General features: G+C 39.6%; 1 protein-coding gene and 1 pseudogene across 1 annotated transcript in view; both read left to right on the forward strand.

The window, feature by feature from the left end:
- Nceh1 (neutral cholesterol ester hydrolase 1) overlaps positions 1 to 16,180 on the forward strand; it is a 61,760-nt gene that overhangs the window by 7,497 nt on the left and 38,083 nt on the right. The window lies entirely within an intron of this gene.
- Positions 8,131 to 8,228, forward strand: LOC114098119 (U6 spliceosomal RNA; annotated as a pseudogene).

Consider the following 16,180-nt stretch of genomic DNA (forward strand, 5'->3'; position numbering starts at 1 on the left):
CCTCAAGATTACATGATTAGTTACACTGTGAAGCAGGGACTGGAATTGAAGTTCCTGGGCTCCTAGTCTCATTGTATTCTCACTGCTGGGCCATGCAGTGGGAATGGTCACAATAACTTTTCACCAGGGCAGTGAAAGGTTATATTCTGACATTTTTTTGAGTTTGCATGGTTAAAGGATTATATTTCTTTGGTATACCAAGGGATACTGAAAGCAAGGGGAATTATACAAATGGTTCTCAGATAAAAGTGTTTTGTTTTATTTTTGGTACTGGGGAATGATTCCAGGGATGCTGTTTCATAGAGCTACATCCCCACCATTTTTATTTTTAATTTCGAGACAGGGTCTCACTAAGTTGCTGAGGGTCTTGCTAAGCTGCTTAGGCTGACCTCAACCTTGAGATCTTTCTGCCTCAGCCTTGTAACTCACTGGGATCACAAGCTTTATCCAGCTTGATAAATCATAATAGTTACAGAAAATGTTTTTAATTTGTTGCCTCTATAACACATTTAAACATCAATATCTTGTGGGTCAAATGAATATATTTGCAGTGTTCCTGTTTGGACAGCTCACCTCTCCACACTTATTATCTTTGCTACTAAGCACAGATAGATAGTCCCAAAGTTATATGTAAAGTTTATTGTCCAAACTAGGACATTTTTGAGAGTGACAGGAACTACTAATAATAATCATGCCAGGACAATAGTCTTAAACCAGAATTATTCCCAGGTAAATCTGGATGATTTGCAAACTTTTCGCCTGATAAAGCTGAGTTGTAGAATGAGCCCTATCCTGGGTGCTCCCATCTAACTCAATCCTCCAGTCTACACTCCACCACTACCCCAGTTTTTTGTCCCCTATAGAATACTACAGAATAAAAGTACTAAGTGATGTAGCTGGCACCACTCTATGTCCCTGAAGACTGAACAGACTGGCGTGGGACACCTTTCCTCTTGTCCCTCCTACTTGCATGCCCTCCCACACTCATACTTTGGTCAACATCCCTACATCTTTCAACATCAACTCAAATATCCTCTCTTTTTGGAAGCTTCCCCACCCTCCAGCAGTCCCAATTGGCCTTCATTTCTCTCTATCCACTCAGCTAGTGTCTCGTTTTTCTCTTATGGCCTTTTCCCATTTCTTAATGTTGACATTTCTTAATGTGCAAGGTCCCCACCAAATCATCAGCTTTCTCACCTTGGTAGATATAATTTCCCTTTTACTGTTTTTAATTTTGTTTGTTTGAAGATCAATGATAGAAAAACTAGAACCAACATAGGCATTTCATGGTTCTGCTTTCTTTCAGTCTTTGTATTACTCCATCTGCCCCAACAGACAGACATAGGGCCTCTACGCGATTCTGACTCTGAATAGAGCCCAAAGTAGTTTTTGTTATTCTTTGAAACTTCTTTTCTTTTTTGCAAGCCTAGCTGATTTCTGAGTTTTTAACTTCCTCATGACATTTTACAGATTTATGCTTGTCTTTGTAAGGAATTATCTACCTGTTTCTGGCTAAATATTACTTATGATTACAAGTCATCTCCTTAAATGATGATTGGCAAATTCCCACATTTATTTGGTATCATTCTATATCTTTTCTGTTAGAATAGATAACTGATGATTACTTCATGAGAAATTGAGAGGTTCTCTTCTAAGCTTCCTATCCCATAAATATCAGATTTAAACTACTTTTTCTTTGAAGAATTTGAAGTCTCCCCCCCCCCCCGCCCCCTTCCCTCCCTCTTGTTTTTGTTACTGGGGATTGAATCCAGGGATGTTTTACCACTGAGCTACATCCTTATTCCTTTTTTCTTTCTTTCTTTCAGGGTCTTGTTAAATTGCTGAGGGTCTCACTAAGTTGCTGAGGCTGGCCTCAAACTTAATCCTTCTGCCTTAGCCTCTCAAGTCACTGGAATAACAGGTGTGGGCCACCATGAATGGCAAGTCCACTTTTCTAAAGTGCGATATTTAGCTCACTATTTCTTATATGTATATCCATTCTAAAATAGGGTCTTTGTCCAAAGGTTTCTGTATAATAATGGATCTATTTACTGAATCATAAACACTGAATGATAATTAACACTGTAAAATTAGTAATGTTCTTTATTTTATAAGAAAGGAAATAGAGGCCCAAGAAAGTTAAGTAACTTGTTCACAGACACATAGTTGCTTAGTGAGGCTGGGCATGGATGAGGTCCGCTGGACTCCCTAGCCATGCCTGTCCAGCCTTCCTTGTCCCCACTTCACTTCTCTACTCCACCCTCTTCTGTACTCCTTGTGTAGTCCACACTAAGAATGCATCACACAGGAAGGAGCATCTTTTATATTTACAGATTTTAGTGCCGGAGGATATTAATATTATTAAGAGAAAAACTTTAGACAAAATAAATTTAATGGAGTGTATATAAGCAAAGGACAATTGATGAATCAGGCAGCACTCAGAACCAGAAGAGGTTCAGAGAGCTCCACACTGCTTGTGAGCCAGGAGGTTTTGGAGGCTGAACATGGAAGCAAAGTAGAAAACTTATTTGGCTACAGCTAGACATTTGCCTTATTTGGGTATGATCCTGTGAAAAGTTCTTTAGTTTAGTTGGTGGTTTCTGATTGGTTAAACTTAAGTTTCATTTTACTGTTTATATTGACTTGTGGATTTTGGTTTGCCTGGGAGCTCTGGTTATAGGGACAACCTCAGGCTAATGGATGGCCTCCTTCTTATTTGTCTTAATGATATATATTACACATTACAAAGGGTTCCTTGGTTAAATAAAATTTGGCAATGCTGAGTTAAACAGTTAATGAGGTTTTCTTTCTTAATGATAAAGCATTCTAGGATTCTTACTATTTAATGTGAGTTTTGAATCTTTTTTTTTTTTTTTTTTTTTTAGGTACTTGTGATTAAACCCAGGAGCACTTTACCCCCAAATTACATTTCTGTTTTATTTTTAAACAGAGTCTTCCTAAGTTGCCTAGGCTGGCCTTGAACTTATGATCTTCCTGTCTCAGCCTCCCAAGTCGCTGGGATTACAGGCATGCATCGCTATGCATCTCTATGCCTGGCTATATTTTGAAACTTGCAGAGGTGCATACCTGTAATCCCAGCAACTCAGGAGGCTGAGATGGAAAGATCTCAATTTTGAAGCCAGCTGCAGAAACTTAGGGAGATCCCATCTCAAAATAAAAATTAAATAGGGCTGGGGCTGGGGATGTAGCTCAGTGGTAAAGCACCCTTGGGTTCAATTTACAGAACAAAACAAAAAACTAAACATGTATAAACTTAGTCCCCAAGTTTAATTGACTATAGTTCTCTTGTTTCATAAAATATTTCATGAAACTGATAACATTACCAATTTTTTTTCCTACCAACATCATTTTATTTTGTTTGTCTTGGGAAATGCATAGCATTAAAACTTGAATTTTTATTTTAATGTCTGATAAATTCAAAATACAAATTTATGACTTTTAAGATCTTCTTTCCACCAATTCCAAGTTGGGATTTCTCCCTTAGATGTTTAAAGAACACTTATTAGAACATTTATTTATACCCATGGTAGAATATGATGTTTGGCCAGTAAATAAAGGTTCATAAGTCTGTCCTATGCACATCATGAGACATGAATATTACCAAATTTTGAAGACCATTTTCATAGTGATTTAAAGCGTGGACTTTGGTATCAAAAACTGTTTAAATCCTGACTTTGAGCCATATTAGCCATATTAGTATGACCTTGAATATTTAACTATTAGTTTGTTTCCTGATCTAGTAAATGCATACATAATACTTAACCTATAAAGTTATAGTGAAGATTTCATGAGATTATGTGTATAAAGCTCTATTGTCCCCATCATTGTCATTATCCCTGCCATCCTCATCAAACATCAGTTAATGTGTAAAATACCTGGACCAGTATCTGGAGCATGAGAATTAATTTAGTCCAGATCTGAGTTTGGCAGTTGTCCATAGTATCCTACAATAGTAGCACCTGGTTTTTGTTATATTGTTTCCACTTTCCTACTGCTCTCAGGTTTGTGGCTTTCTATACAGGTGTAGATCTTAACATGGTCTGCTATTGGCTATGTCTAAATCCAATCTTTAGCACCTACTAGTTATGGAACTAGTTGAGCAAGTTTTTGAACTGTAAGGAAACTGTTAGATTCCTTCTTTCTTTTTATTTGTGGTGCTGGGAACTGAACCCAAGGCCTCAGGCATGCTAGACATGTGCTCTTCCATTGAGCCACACCCCCTGCTCTTATTAGTTCCTTTATCAGTAAAAGTGAGGGTAATGACAGGGCCTCTCTCAAGGCTTGCTATAAAGATTAAATGTAACTGCATTTAGAAAATTCTTAACACAGTGCTTGTCACATCGAAAGTACTTAAAACTTCTTCCATTGTTAAAATCCTGGAGAACATGGGCTTAGCTGCTGATACCAACCATCATCGTGGCTGTCATAGCTAACTCATATTGTTCTATAATTGACATATATTAACTTATAATGCCCCTGTGAGGTCAATACTATTGTTACTTTTACATTGTAAGTGAAGGATTCGAAGCACAAAGGGATGGGTCAAGTATGTATCTGCCCAAATGACACACGCTATAAGTGGCAGAGCCAGAACTAATCCAGTCTGTCTGGAGTCAGTGCTCTAAACATTGGAGAAATCGTTGTCTTTTAGACAAGCTCTATCTTATATCAGTGATCAACACTGGACTTTGCCAAGCTATCAATCCATTTTAGAATTTTATGTGTCACCTGTAAAGTGTTCCTTAGAGTTTAGGTTCTGAGGTCAGATTGTTGACATGGCATTTTGTTATACAAACGAAAGTACTTTTTACTACAATTCTAATCCCAATTGTGGGCCACCTTGCCTCAGTGTGAAGGTGATGAAGAAATAATGACAAGCAGGTTGGTATTTTTCTCAATGGAGGTGTTGGGCTGAGGCTCAGGCCCTGGGAATCAGATTCAGGATGAAGAATTCTTATTCTGGCAGGTAAGAAAGATGTGAGGTGCAGTTGGGATAATAGACATAATTTGTTCAGAGGACGCAGTAACCCCCAGCTCTCAGCCCACCGAGTCTTTCCGCAGGCCTTTTTTATATGCAGGCCAAACAAAGATAGTACACTGCCAACAGGTTACATAAGTGAGCACATAACTCACTAGCCAGTGTTTATGACCTTGAACATACGCTGAATCATGGTGTCTATGGCCTTGGCTACATACTAAAAACCTAGATCATTGGAAGTCTTGTCAAGGGAGCATAACTATAGCCATCTCAAGCCTGCCCTACAGGAAGGACTTTGGATTTGCCATCGATGGGACCCAGAGATTTGGCCTGCAAGTATAGAAAAAATGAGTTTGAGTTCTAAAAATTATCAAAAGCAAGTGTCTTCAGTTTCCCACTGTAGTGAAAGAAATTTACCATGACCTTTATCATTTTGCTAGTGGAACAATTACTGTGTGCTAGGCACTGGGATATAGCAACTCACACAAGACAGAAGAGAATCTGACCCTCCTGGAGTGGAAACCTGACCCTGTAGGGCCAAAAAGGGGAAATCTAGAAAATATGGGTGGGTTTGTTGGCAGGTCAGTGATAACTGAAATCCTGGGAACACATGAAATTCCTAGAGGAAGCAGCATTGGATGAGAAGAGGGAGAGCCAGCAAAGCAGTCAGGCAACAAGGAGGAAAACTGGGAAAAGAGAATGTCAGTAGAACCCAACTAGAACTCTGCCAGGAGGACATGGTCAACTGTGTCGAATTCTCCTGAGAGGCTGAGAAACATTTGTGCTGAAAGGTAGTCAGCTCTGCCTCTGGTGGACCCACAGTGCGTCAGCCCCAACACATTCTCCCAGGCGTTTGTGGCTTTCATATTCAGTGTCTCAACCTACACCCCATTTGCTCAGATGAGTTCAAGATGTCTACCCAAGCTGAAGCAATGTTGATATTAAGCCGTTGTTTCTGACTAGAAATAGTCAAAATGTATTTTATATGTCCTGGTTAAAACCTGAGATGGGGGTTACTGATATTACATACTAGATAGCAAAACACATAAAGTACGGAAATTCCCTTTCCTCAAGTAATTAAATTTATGTTGGTTGGTTCATCTTTGTGGACACATATTTTACAATTGGATTCTTTTTAAATTATTTTTAATTGACAGATAATAATTGCACATATTTATAAGGTAGGGTGTAATGTTTCAATACTATCTATATATTGTATGAACAGTCAGGTTATTTGGGTTATTCATCATCTCAAACATTTATCATTTCTTTGAGCTACATTTTCACTGAGCTACATTCTTTTTTATTTTTATTTTGAGACAGGGTCTTGCTAATTGGTTAGGGTTTTACTAAGTTGCTGAGGGTGGCCTTAAACTTGCAATCCTTCTGCCTCAGCCTCCCACATTGTCACTGGGATTACAGATGTGTGCCACCACATCTGGCTCAGATGAATGTTAACTTACCCCATTTTGCATTGAATTCTATTAGTTCCATAGTTATGATTGAAATGTTTAAATAAACATTCTATAATTTGATGAAGGTCAGAGGGGCAGTATTTTACAGAATATTCCATGTGCCAGATTTGGGTCTTAGTAGCCACAGATGCTGCTATGGACCAAAGGTTAAAAGCTTAATAACTTTTCTTTGCATAGCCAATTAATATTGTGTAATTCTGAGTTATTCAATTAAGTGAAGCTATGTCTTGGATGAAAAGATAAGCATTGTTTTTGGTTATGTCTTTAGAAGGACACCATTTGGTAGTGATTTTTAATTATTCTAAAAAATTAACATCAGTTTCCTGTCTCTGTAATAGCTTTTTTTTTTTCCCCAAATCATAGACTTTTTAACTGCTTTTAAAACAGTTGGAGTTTTAGGCCAGTGTGGTAGCATACCCCTGTAATTCCAGCTACCTGGGAAGCTAGAGGCAGGAGGATCACAAGTTCACAACCAGCCTGGGCGACTTAGTGAGAACCTTTCTCAAATTTTAAAAGGCTGAGGATGTAGCTCACTGCTTGCTTAGCACGGATAAGGCCCTGGGTTCGATCCCTAGAACTGGGGGGGTGGGGGGAAAGTTGGAGTTTTGAGTTGTTTTGAGTTGGGGTATTGTTCAGTGGTGGAACATTTGTCTAGCATGCACTAGACACGGGTTCTATCCTCAACACTGAACAACAACAACAAAAAAAGTTGGACTTTCATTTGGGAGTAGTGTATGGTTATATCTTTTTTGGTACCAAGTATTGAACCCAGGGGTGCTTAACCCTGGGCCACATTCCCCCCCTCCTTTTTTAAAATTTTATTTTATTCAGAGACAGGGTCTCGCTGAGTTGCTTAGGGCCTTGCTAAGTTGCTGAGGCTAGCTTTGAACTCGTGATCCTCCTGCCTCAGCCTCCAAAGCTGCTGGGATTACAGGATTCTGCCACCACCCAGCCCAAGGTTACATCTTTATACCACCTCCAACCACCCCTTTCTCCTTTTTCTTTTTTTCCGGCTTCAGAGAGTACTGAGCAATCATTGTTAGCATTTTAAACTCTATACACTTGTGATTCTTAAAGTGGCTGCAATAAAGATTGGTTCCTGTGGTTTTATGTGTACGTGGAGATACAGTGTTACTTTCAGATCTTTTAAATGTATGAAGTCATACTCTGTTACAGCTCTTTCTCTTTCTGCTAGGGAAGGAAGTGATGTCTTTTTCCTTTTCTAAAGTGCAAGTATATTTTTAGCAGACATTTATCAATCACTCAAAATGGCCAGGCACTGCAGAGGCCTTGAGGTTCTTGCACTATGAAAATTCTAGAAGTAGACAATCTGGACAACACTGACGAGTGCTTCCAGCTGTGGTGTGTTGTGAGAGCTGTGGAAGCCAGATAGAGGAAGCTCCCATATGTCTGAGGAACTCAGGCTGAGGAGGTGCTGGCTGATCTGAGTCTGAAGGGATGAGAAGCAGCACTGATCAATCAGACAGGAAGGGCGTCCAGGGAGAGAGAACAGGAGGGGTCAAAGTCTGAAGTGGAAGAGCATGCCACATACAAGAAGCTACTTCCACTAATTTTCTGACAGAAAAAAAAAACAACACTTTTTTTACATAACTGAACCATGGGTGGGACTAGTCTGTCTTGTGTTGTTAAGATCTTGTATAACTTGTTCCAGCTGCTCACATACTAAAATTGGAACAATACAGAGAAGACAAGCATGACTCCTGTGCATGGATGACATGCCATTTTTTATTTTTGCATTACAGGGGATTGAACCCAGGGGTGCTCTACCACTGAGCAATAGCCCCAGCCCCTTTTATTTTTCATTTTGTATTTTGAAGCATGGTTTTATTAAGTTGCCAAGGCGGACCTTGAACCTCCTGCCCCAGTCTCCCAAGTGGCTAGGATTATAAGTATGTGATGCTTAGCTGGTAAGCATTCTACATTTTTAAAAATTATATCCTTCATTGTGGTCTCTTTCAATAAGTTAGTAATAGGATTATGAGAGCATACAATCATTGCATGAATTTTCAAGAATAAGTACCACTTGGTGAAATAAGCTTAAACTACTTATGAAAAATATTCTCTATTACAGGGCCAAAGGTGTGGCTCTGTGGTAGAGTGTTTCCTGGGTTTATCCCCAGCACTGGGTGGGGGTAGGGGGGAGTCTGTGTTATAAACCTATAGAGTCGCATTTAAATTTTGGTGATTAATATAATTTGATTGAAAATGTGGTTTTCTAATGTTATTTGCTTCAGTAGCTTTTTGTCTTCAACAAAAACTTTAAGTCAGTCCTTCTGGTTGCATCTCTAGTGTATTGCTTAAAAAAGCCTTCCTTTGTTTAAAGTTGGAAAGAAACACTAAGTTGTTGGCAGCAATAGTGCCTCATTTGAAACAAAAGCTTCTTGCCTATTCACCAGAGGGTGGGTCTGTAGTTTAGAGAACATGATCTCTTGGGTTAACTACCAAGTCTAGTTTCCCTTACTATGTTTGTGTTTCTCATTCCACTCTGTTCTTTCTTGTCTGTTTTTTTTTTTTTTTTCATCTTGGCATTGGTAATCGTCTTGGTCAATTACTTCTACATAATTTGTTCCCACTGCCTGGCTGGTAGCTCTGGAAGGGAAGGGGTATGCCTATGGGTTTCCCTACTGTGTTGGTCAGCTTCTCCTTTCTGTACCAAAATACTTGACAGGAACAACTTAGAAGAAGAAAGTTTACTTTGGCTCATGGTTTCAGAGTTTCAGTCCATGGTGGGTTGACTCCAGAGTTTCAGTCCATGGTGGGTTGACTCCACAGCTCTGGTCCCAAGATGAGGCCGCACATCATGGTAGGAGGGCTTAGTGCAGGGAAGCTGCCCCACTTATGGTGCCCAGAAAGCAGAGAGAGGGAGGGGAAGAGGACACAGGGAAGATGCACTCTTCTAGAACACACCCCAAGTGACCTACCTCCTCCAGCCACACCTACCTGCCTACGTTACCACCTAGTTGGTCCATTAAAACTAAGGTGGACTGATTGGGTTATAGCTTTCACAGTAGAGAGGGTACTGGTGATGACATCTCAGAGGAAGTTGTTTCTCTACATCTCCTTTCTCAAATAAGGACCCATGGTAAAATCAATTAGCAAAATTGCTTGGTTTTGCCCCAGACTCCTGTTTTCTTTCCACGAAGAGCCCAAGTAGGAAAACAGTACAGGGTAAATTGCCTGCTGCTTCATAAGGCATGAACTTAGAAGCAACAGTGAAAAGAAACATAATAGTGTCAACCTACTTTATAAACAAACAGAGATATGAAAAATTGTGGTATATAAGTGTAATAAGAATTGCAATGCATTTTGCTGTCATGTATTTAAAAAATTAAAATCAATTAAATTAAAAAAAGAAAAGAAACATAATAGCAATGCTGGATCAACTCGTTCATTCAATGATTCTAGGGAACATTAATTGTGTGCTAGGTAGTATACTAGATTTAAGGCAACAAGGAGGAGGCAAGAGACCTGGAAACTGCTAATGATAATGCAGCACATTCCAAAAGTTTGAACCAAGTACTGGAGAACAGAAAGGCAGGAGTGACCATCCAAGCAGTGTATTGGACAGGGTGATACAGAGGAGGGACCCTTGAAGTGGACACTGCAGGATTAATTGGAGTTTGTTCATGAGAGGAAGCAAGAGAAATTCCAGTAACAGATGGAACCCTATAGTTAAACCCTTTGCCTCTTTGAAGAAAGTGTGTATTTCATGGGCAAGACGGATAAATTGTACAGGCTAGCAGGTTCAGGGAAGCAGGTTATAGCAGTATTAAGGTGAAGGGTGTGTTTGGACAGTGGGTGGGTGTCAGACTGCTTAACTTCTATAATCCTTGGATGTCACAGCTGCTTTAGAATTTTCCCCACAGGAGCATAATTCCTTTAGTATAATAAAACTGATTTTTCCCCCTTATTCTAAGAGGTTAATAATCATGCCAATGACATTTTGGAAAATAGAAAAAAAATCATCTAGGATTCCATCTTAACACAACCATCCTGTTTTTACTGTATTTCTGTTTAATCTCCTTGTGTATATGTTGTCTTGCTTTTGCTAGATGCTTCCATACTATACATACACTTTCAGGCACTACTTATTTTACTTAGAATTTTACCAGAAGGACTTAGCACATCATTACTGCATAGCATTCCCCATTCTCTTTGCAGAGAGTGTATCAAAGAACTTGTACCATTTTCAAAACTGTTCCCCTATTAGCAAAAAGTTAAACTGCTGTGTGCAGTGGTGCAGGCCCTTAATCTCATGCAACTCATGAAGTGGAGGCAGGAGGATCACAAGTTTGAGGCCAACTCAGCAACTTAGTGAAGTCCTAAGCAATTTAGCGAGATAGTGTCCCAAAATAAAAAAAAAATTAACTAGGGTTGGTAATGTAGCTCAGTGGCAAAGCACCCTTGGATTCAATCCCCAGTACAAAAAGACAAAAGAATTTAGACTCTTTAGTTACTTGCCACTGTAAAGAATGTTACAGAGGTGCACGTATAATCTTTTTGTTTTTGTGTTTTCCTCAAGAGATTCTCAAGAGTCGACCTCCTAGATACAAGGCTGTAAATCTTTTTGCAAGTCTTTGAGAAGACCCAATAAATACCCCTTAGATTCTCCATCATCTCTTTGTCCATTTTCATCCATAATTAAACTACTTCTATGCATTAACATAACTTATTCAACACTTTTGTTTTTATTTTGCTTACTATTGTCCAGGTTTGAAAATAGACCAAACAATAATTAATAAATTATTCATATTTGGGAAAATGTGGTCAGACTTTTCAGTAACAGTTGAAGACTAACCTGTTCATGTTATTTTTGGCCCACACTATATGCTAAACATTTTTAAAAATTTGTTGTCAACACTTAAAGGTCCAGTTATTTCACACAAGGATCTGGACTTCCTGCTTCTCTCAGAAGTCCTTATCTGGCAGCGCTGGGCCAGAATTTTCCCTTCCTACATTTGCCTGGAGCTGAGTGTAGCTGCTTCTGTAAATATTGGTTCTCCAGTTTGCCACAAGCCTCCCCACTCCCTAATGTTCACATCTGTTTTAGTCATTTTCATTAGTTGCCCTGGCCTCTGAAGGCATGAATTTATGATCTCATAGCATATTCAACAGTAAGTACTCATTTAATGTCTCATGTAACATATTTATATATTACATGTATATTTATTGAGTAACTTTCATTTTGTACAAGTGCTCCAAATGGTTCCTATGCTTAAGGGATTCAGAATCTGTTGGGAGAAACGAGACATGACTACACAGCAAGCATGCCAAAATACAGGAGCATAAGCCTGGAGATCTCAGGAACAGTGACTACCCGGATAATTTTCAAACGAGCAGTACAGTTAACAAGGGCTGTGAACCCTGAAGGGTGAAAACTGACAGTGGAAAGATTAAGGTTGAAGCCGTACTTTGCCGAATGAGTCAGAATAACAATTTCAAGGAGGCAAGAGACTGGTGACCTGGATGTTAGAGGAGAAAGAAAAATATAAAGCACCAACAAAAGCAAGTTGGTGGGGGAAGAGCATGTTGGGGAACTGTGAGGGGCCTGCTTGGTTGGAATACAGGGGATGTGGAAAGGAGGATGGGCATCTACTCTTCAACTATCACCACCTGTGGCCATGCACTTCACAGTTGTTCTGGAAATACCCAGACGGCAAGCAGTGCATGCCAATACTGACCTACCTCTCTTTATGCAAAGTATGCTTTCCACTTTTTTCAGACTCCTTCTCTTACTTCCTAGCTCTGCTTACTTCAGGACAAAATGAAGAGAACTTGATTTCTGTCATTAGAATCCATGGGGGAAACTTGGTGTAAGAGAGACAATAGAGAAAAGGAGGAAAAGGAGGGAAGTAGGTTATGAAGTTAGGAGAAAATGAAAAGGAAGGGTAGAGTGGAAGGGCGGGCATTTTAGCAGGTACTACCAAATTCCAGGGGAGCCAGGTTCATTTGCCCTTTCCCACTTCTGGGTCCCCCAGCTGCAGAACCTCACCTACAGATCTCCACCAGCACACTTTGCTCCATGCTTGTTCCTGTAATTCCTTGGAGCCTCTGAGAAAGATCCATAGGATAGTTTTATGTGTCTGTATCCTAATACCTACTATTGCATAGAAGTTGTGTAAGCGCACACACCTTTATCCTATATGATCCAGCTGAAATCAAAGCAAACTTCCACTCTTCTTCTGTCCCCACTCTTTCAACACTGTCTTCCCAGGAAAGGGGACTGGATAGTTGTGCTGAAGACCAGAAGGAAGTGGATCCCTCGGAGAAGCAGTCCCACCTGGGGCTCAGAGCTGGTTTGGAACACTCAGGTGCCCACAGGGTGGGACTCAGGCTTCCTTGCCATTTGTAAGACAAGGAGACTGGATAAGGCGAGGCCTTCCCAAACCAATGTCAGAATTTGTTGAATAATTACAAATTCATAGGCTATACCAGTTTCATCAATGACAGTTTACTGAATGAATACTTGGGGTCACCTGGTAGTCATAAGCCAGGCAATCACAGGTTCTTTTATTCCAATTTAATTTCTAATATCTGTAATGCTCAAGTCACATACATCACACTTTACACAAATATAAATATATATGAAATACGCTAAGAAAGGTTAAAGCTGCTTCAGGGTTATAGGATGATGTGCCAGTGGCACAGACACAGGGAGAAATGAATGCAGAGTCAGAGTCACTGTGGGTGGTCAGATAAGGATTTAAAGGCACCAGTTCCCACAGAGTTGTCAAAGCAGAGGGTCCAGATGGATGGGAATTTCAGTTTGAATGTCAACTCAAGGTGTCAGCTGGGGTAGGCCATGTGTGGTCATCACAGGCAGGAGAAGCTGCACTTTGCTCAAGCCCTCTGGGGACATAAAATCAAGGTTAATTGCTGTGGCAATTTTCTTGGGCAAGTTTTCTGATAAGTGACCTGGTGACAGAGTCAGTGTGCTACTGTGTTCAGTCTTGGGGGCTCCTCCTTTTATGGGTCTTGAGTGAGGGATCCTCATCTGATGAGGTTGATAAGCTCCCATGTCTGGTGTTCCTGATAGGATTTGGGATGTTCACGTGTCCAGGCACTCCTTGATCTAGTTTGATTGGTTGGCCCATAGACGCTATTTATCAGTGTGTGCCTTATGATGGTGCCGAGCAGATGGTGGTGTTTACTTGTACAAACAGGGTATGCAGTCATTCTACTTTCCTTCTGTATACTCAAAATGGAGTGGCTAATGGCAAATAAACTACTGTTTTACAGAATGGAGTAACTGAGGTTTAAGCACATCCTAAAAACTGTTTTCTATACAGAGTAATTCAGAGCAGGGCATGGGCTGCTGTCTGTGCCAACCCTTCTCTCTCTTTTTTTTTTTTTAATTTTGAGACAGGGTCTCACTAAGTTGTTGAGACTGACTTTGAACTTGTGATCCTCCCACCTCAGCCTCCCAAACTGCTGAGATTATAGGCATGTGTCACTGCTCCCTGTCCAAGCCAGTTTTAAGGGTAATTAGTAGGTGTGAAAAGATTAAAGATTAAGCACAGTTAAATAAATATCTCTTACTACTGAGACTTGTCAGTGTCTTTAAAATGGTAATGTCTTTAAAATGGTGGGATGGCACATACCTATAATTCCAGCAAGTTGGAAGGCTGAGGCAGGGGGATTGCAGTCAGCTTGGAAATTATAGTGAGACCCCGTCTTAAGATTAAATAAATAAACAAACAAACAAACAAATAAATAAATAAAATGGCTGGATACGTAACTCAGTGGTAGAGTGCCCCAAGGTTCAACCCAGTACTGGAGGAAAAAAGTGATATACATTGTGAATCTGAAAAGAATGATGTGCAGTTTTTCCCAAAGCTGAGTTGCCCTCAGGATCACAGAGCCTTTCACCCTTTGTTCTCAGCCAGAATCTACAGTTCTAGAAACTTCAGTTTGGGAAAGACCTCTCTGAAGTTTCCTTCCTACCACAAACATTTTAATATTCTAACTATATTTAAGAAAAAAACAGCAAAAGCCTAGAAAACCATAGATATGATCTCAGTTCATTTTCCATCATTAGAGTACCACAGATGAGGTAATTCATAAAAAAAAAAAATTTATTCCACACAGTTCTGGAGACTGGGAAGCCCAAGAGCATGACACTGGCATCCGGCAAGGGCCTTCTTGCTGTGTAATCATGTGGCAAGACAGGAAAAATGGATGAAATTCTTTTATCAGGAGCTCACTCCTGAGACAACAGCCAAAATCCATTCCTGAGGGCATTGTCCACATGACCTCATTACCTCTTACAGATCCTGCCTCTTAATGCTGTTACAATGGCAATTTTCTCTTGTTTTCCACATTTTTAATTGGTGTATTATACTTGCACATAATGATGGGATCTGTTGTCACATATTTGTGCATTCACACAATACAACAATATAAATCGACTAATATCATTCTTCAGTATTTCTCCTTTCTCTCCCCACTTCCTAGCTCTGGGCTCTTTACTCTATTGGTCTCCCTTCAGTCTTCATGAGACGACTGCTCCCTTTCTTTTCCTTTTCCTCTCTAGCTTCCACATATGAGAAAAAAACATATGACCCTTGACCTTCTGAGTTTGTCTTATTTCACTTAACATAATGCTCTCAAATTCCATCCATTTTTTCTGCAAATTCCAATTTTATTTTTCTTCGTGACTGAATAAAATTTCATCATGTATACATATCACATTTTCTTTATCCATTTATTTGTTGATGGACACGTAGGCTGGTTCCATAATGGTTTGGCTATTGTGAATTGTAACACGATAAACATCAGTATGCATGTATTACTGTGATGACTTTCATTCTTTAGGATAAATACTGAGGAGTGGTATAGCTGGGTCCTATGGTGGTTCCATTCCTAGGCTTTTGAGGAACCTCTACAATGGCAGTTTCCAACATGACTCTTGGAGGGGACTTCCAAACCATAACAGATGTCAAAGAGAGTTCAGAGATCCAACTAAGATATAAAAGCTCTCTAAAAAGATTACAGGAAATGAAGATTTGGAATGATACTGTCAGGACAGGGATGCCTTTGTTCTGGGAGACGAATGGAATAGAAAATAGGAGGGAAGAATTAAAACAACAAAAATAAGTATACAGTTAATCAATTTTGCCATGAAAGGGAAGAGAAAGAAAAATTAGGATTGCAGAAACTTTCTTAGATGGAGACTGTTTAAATAGAGATGTAACAAAAGACCTGAAACTAGGAATCTGCCTACTGGGTTCCAGTTCCAATATGGCAATTACTGGGTGATTTGGGGCTTGTCACACATATGTCTAGGCCTCAATTTTCTGTTTTCCATGAGTCTATTTTTGTGGTTCTTTTTGCTTTTAAAATTATACTGCTCAGGGGTAGAGCACTTGTCTAGCATGTGTGAGGCCCTGGGTTTGATTCTCAGCACCACATATAAGTAAATAAAATAAAGTTCTATTGACAACTAAAAAAAAAAAATTAAAAGAAAAATTAAAAAAAAAATTATACTATGTCTTTTGCATCCACTTAAAATTAGTAAGAATTGAAGCCAAAGGAAAGATGTATAAGGAAATGAGGTTTAAGACCCAGATAAGAGAGAATGAGGTGAAGAAAGGCCTTTTATGAATCCAAAGATATATATTGATGGTACTCTGCTAAACTGTGATTTCCAGCTATGCTGTATCTCTGCAGAATTGCAAGTAGACTG

The sequence above is a fragment of the Marmota flaviventris genome, chromosome 8 (assembly GCF_047511675.1).
Source record: "Marmota flaviventris isolate mMarFla1 chromosome 8, mMarFla1.hap1, whole genome shotgun sequence".
Taxonomy (NCBI): Eukaryota; Metazoa; Chordata; class Mammalia; order Rodentia; family Sciuridae; genus Marmota; species Marmota flaviventris.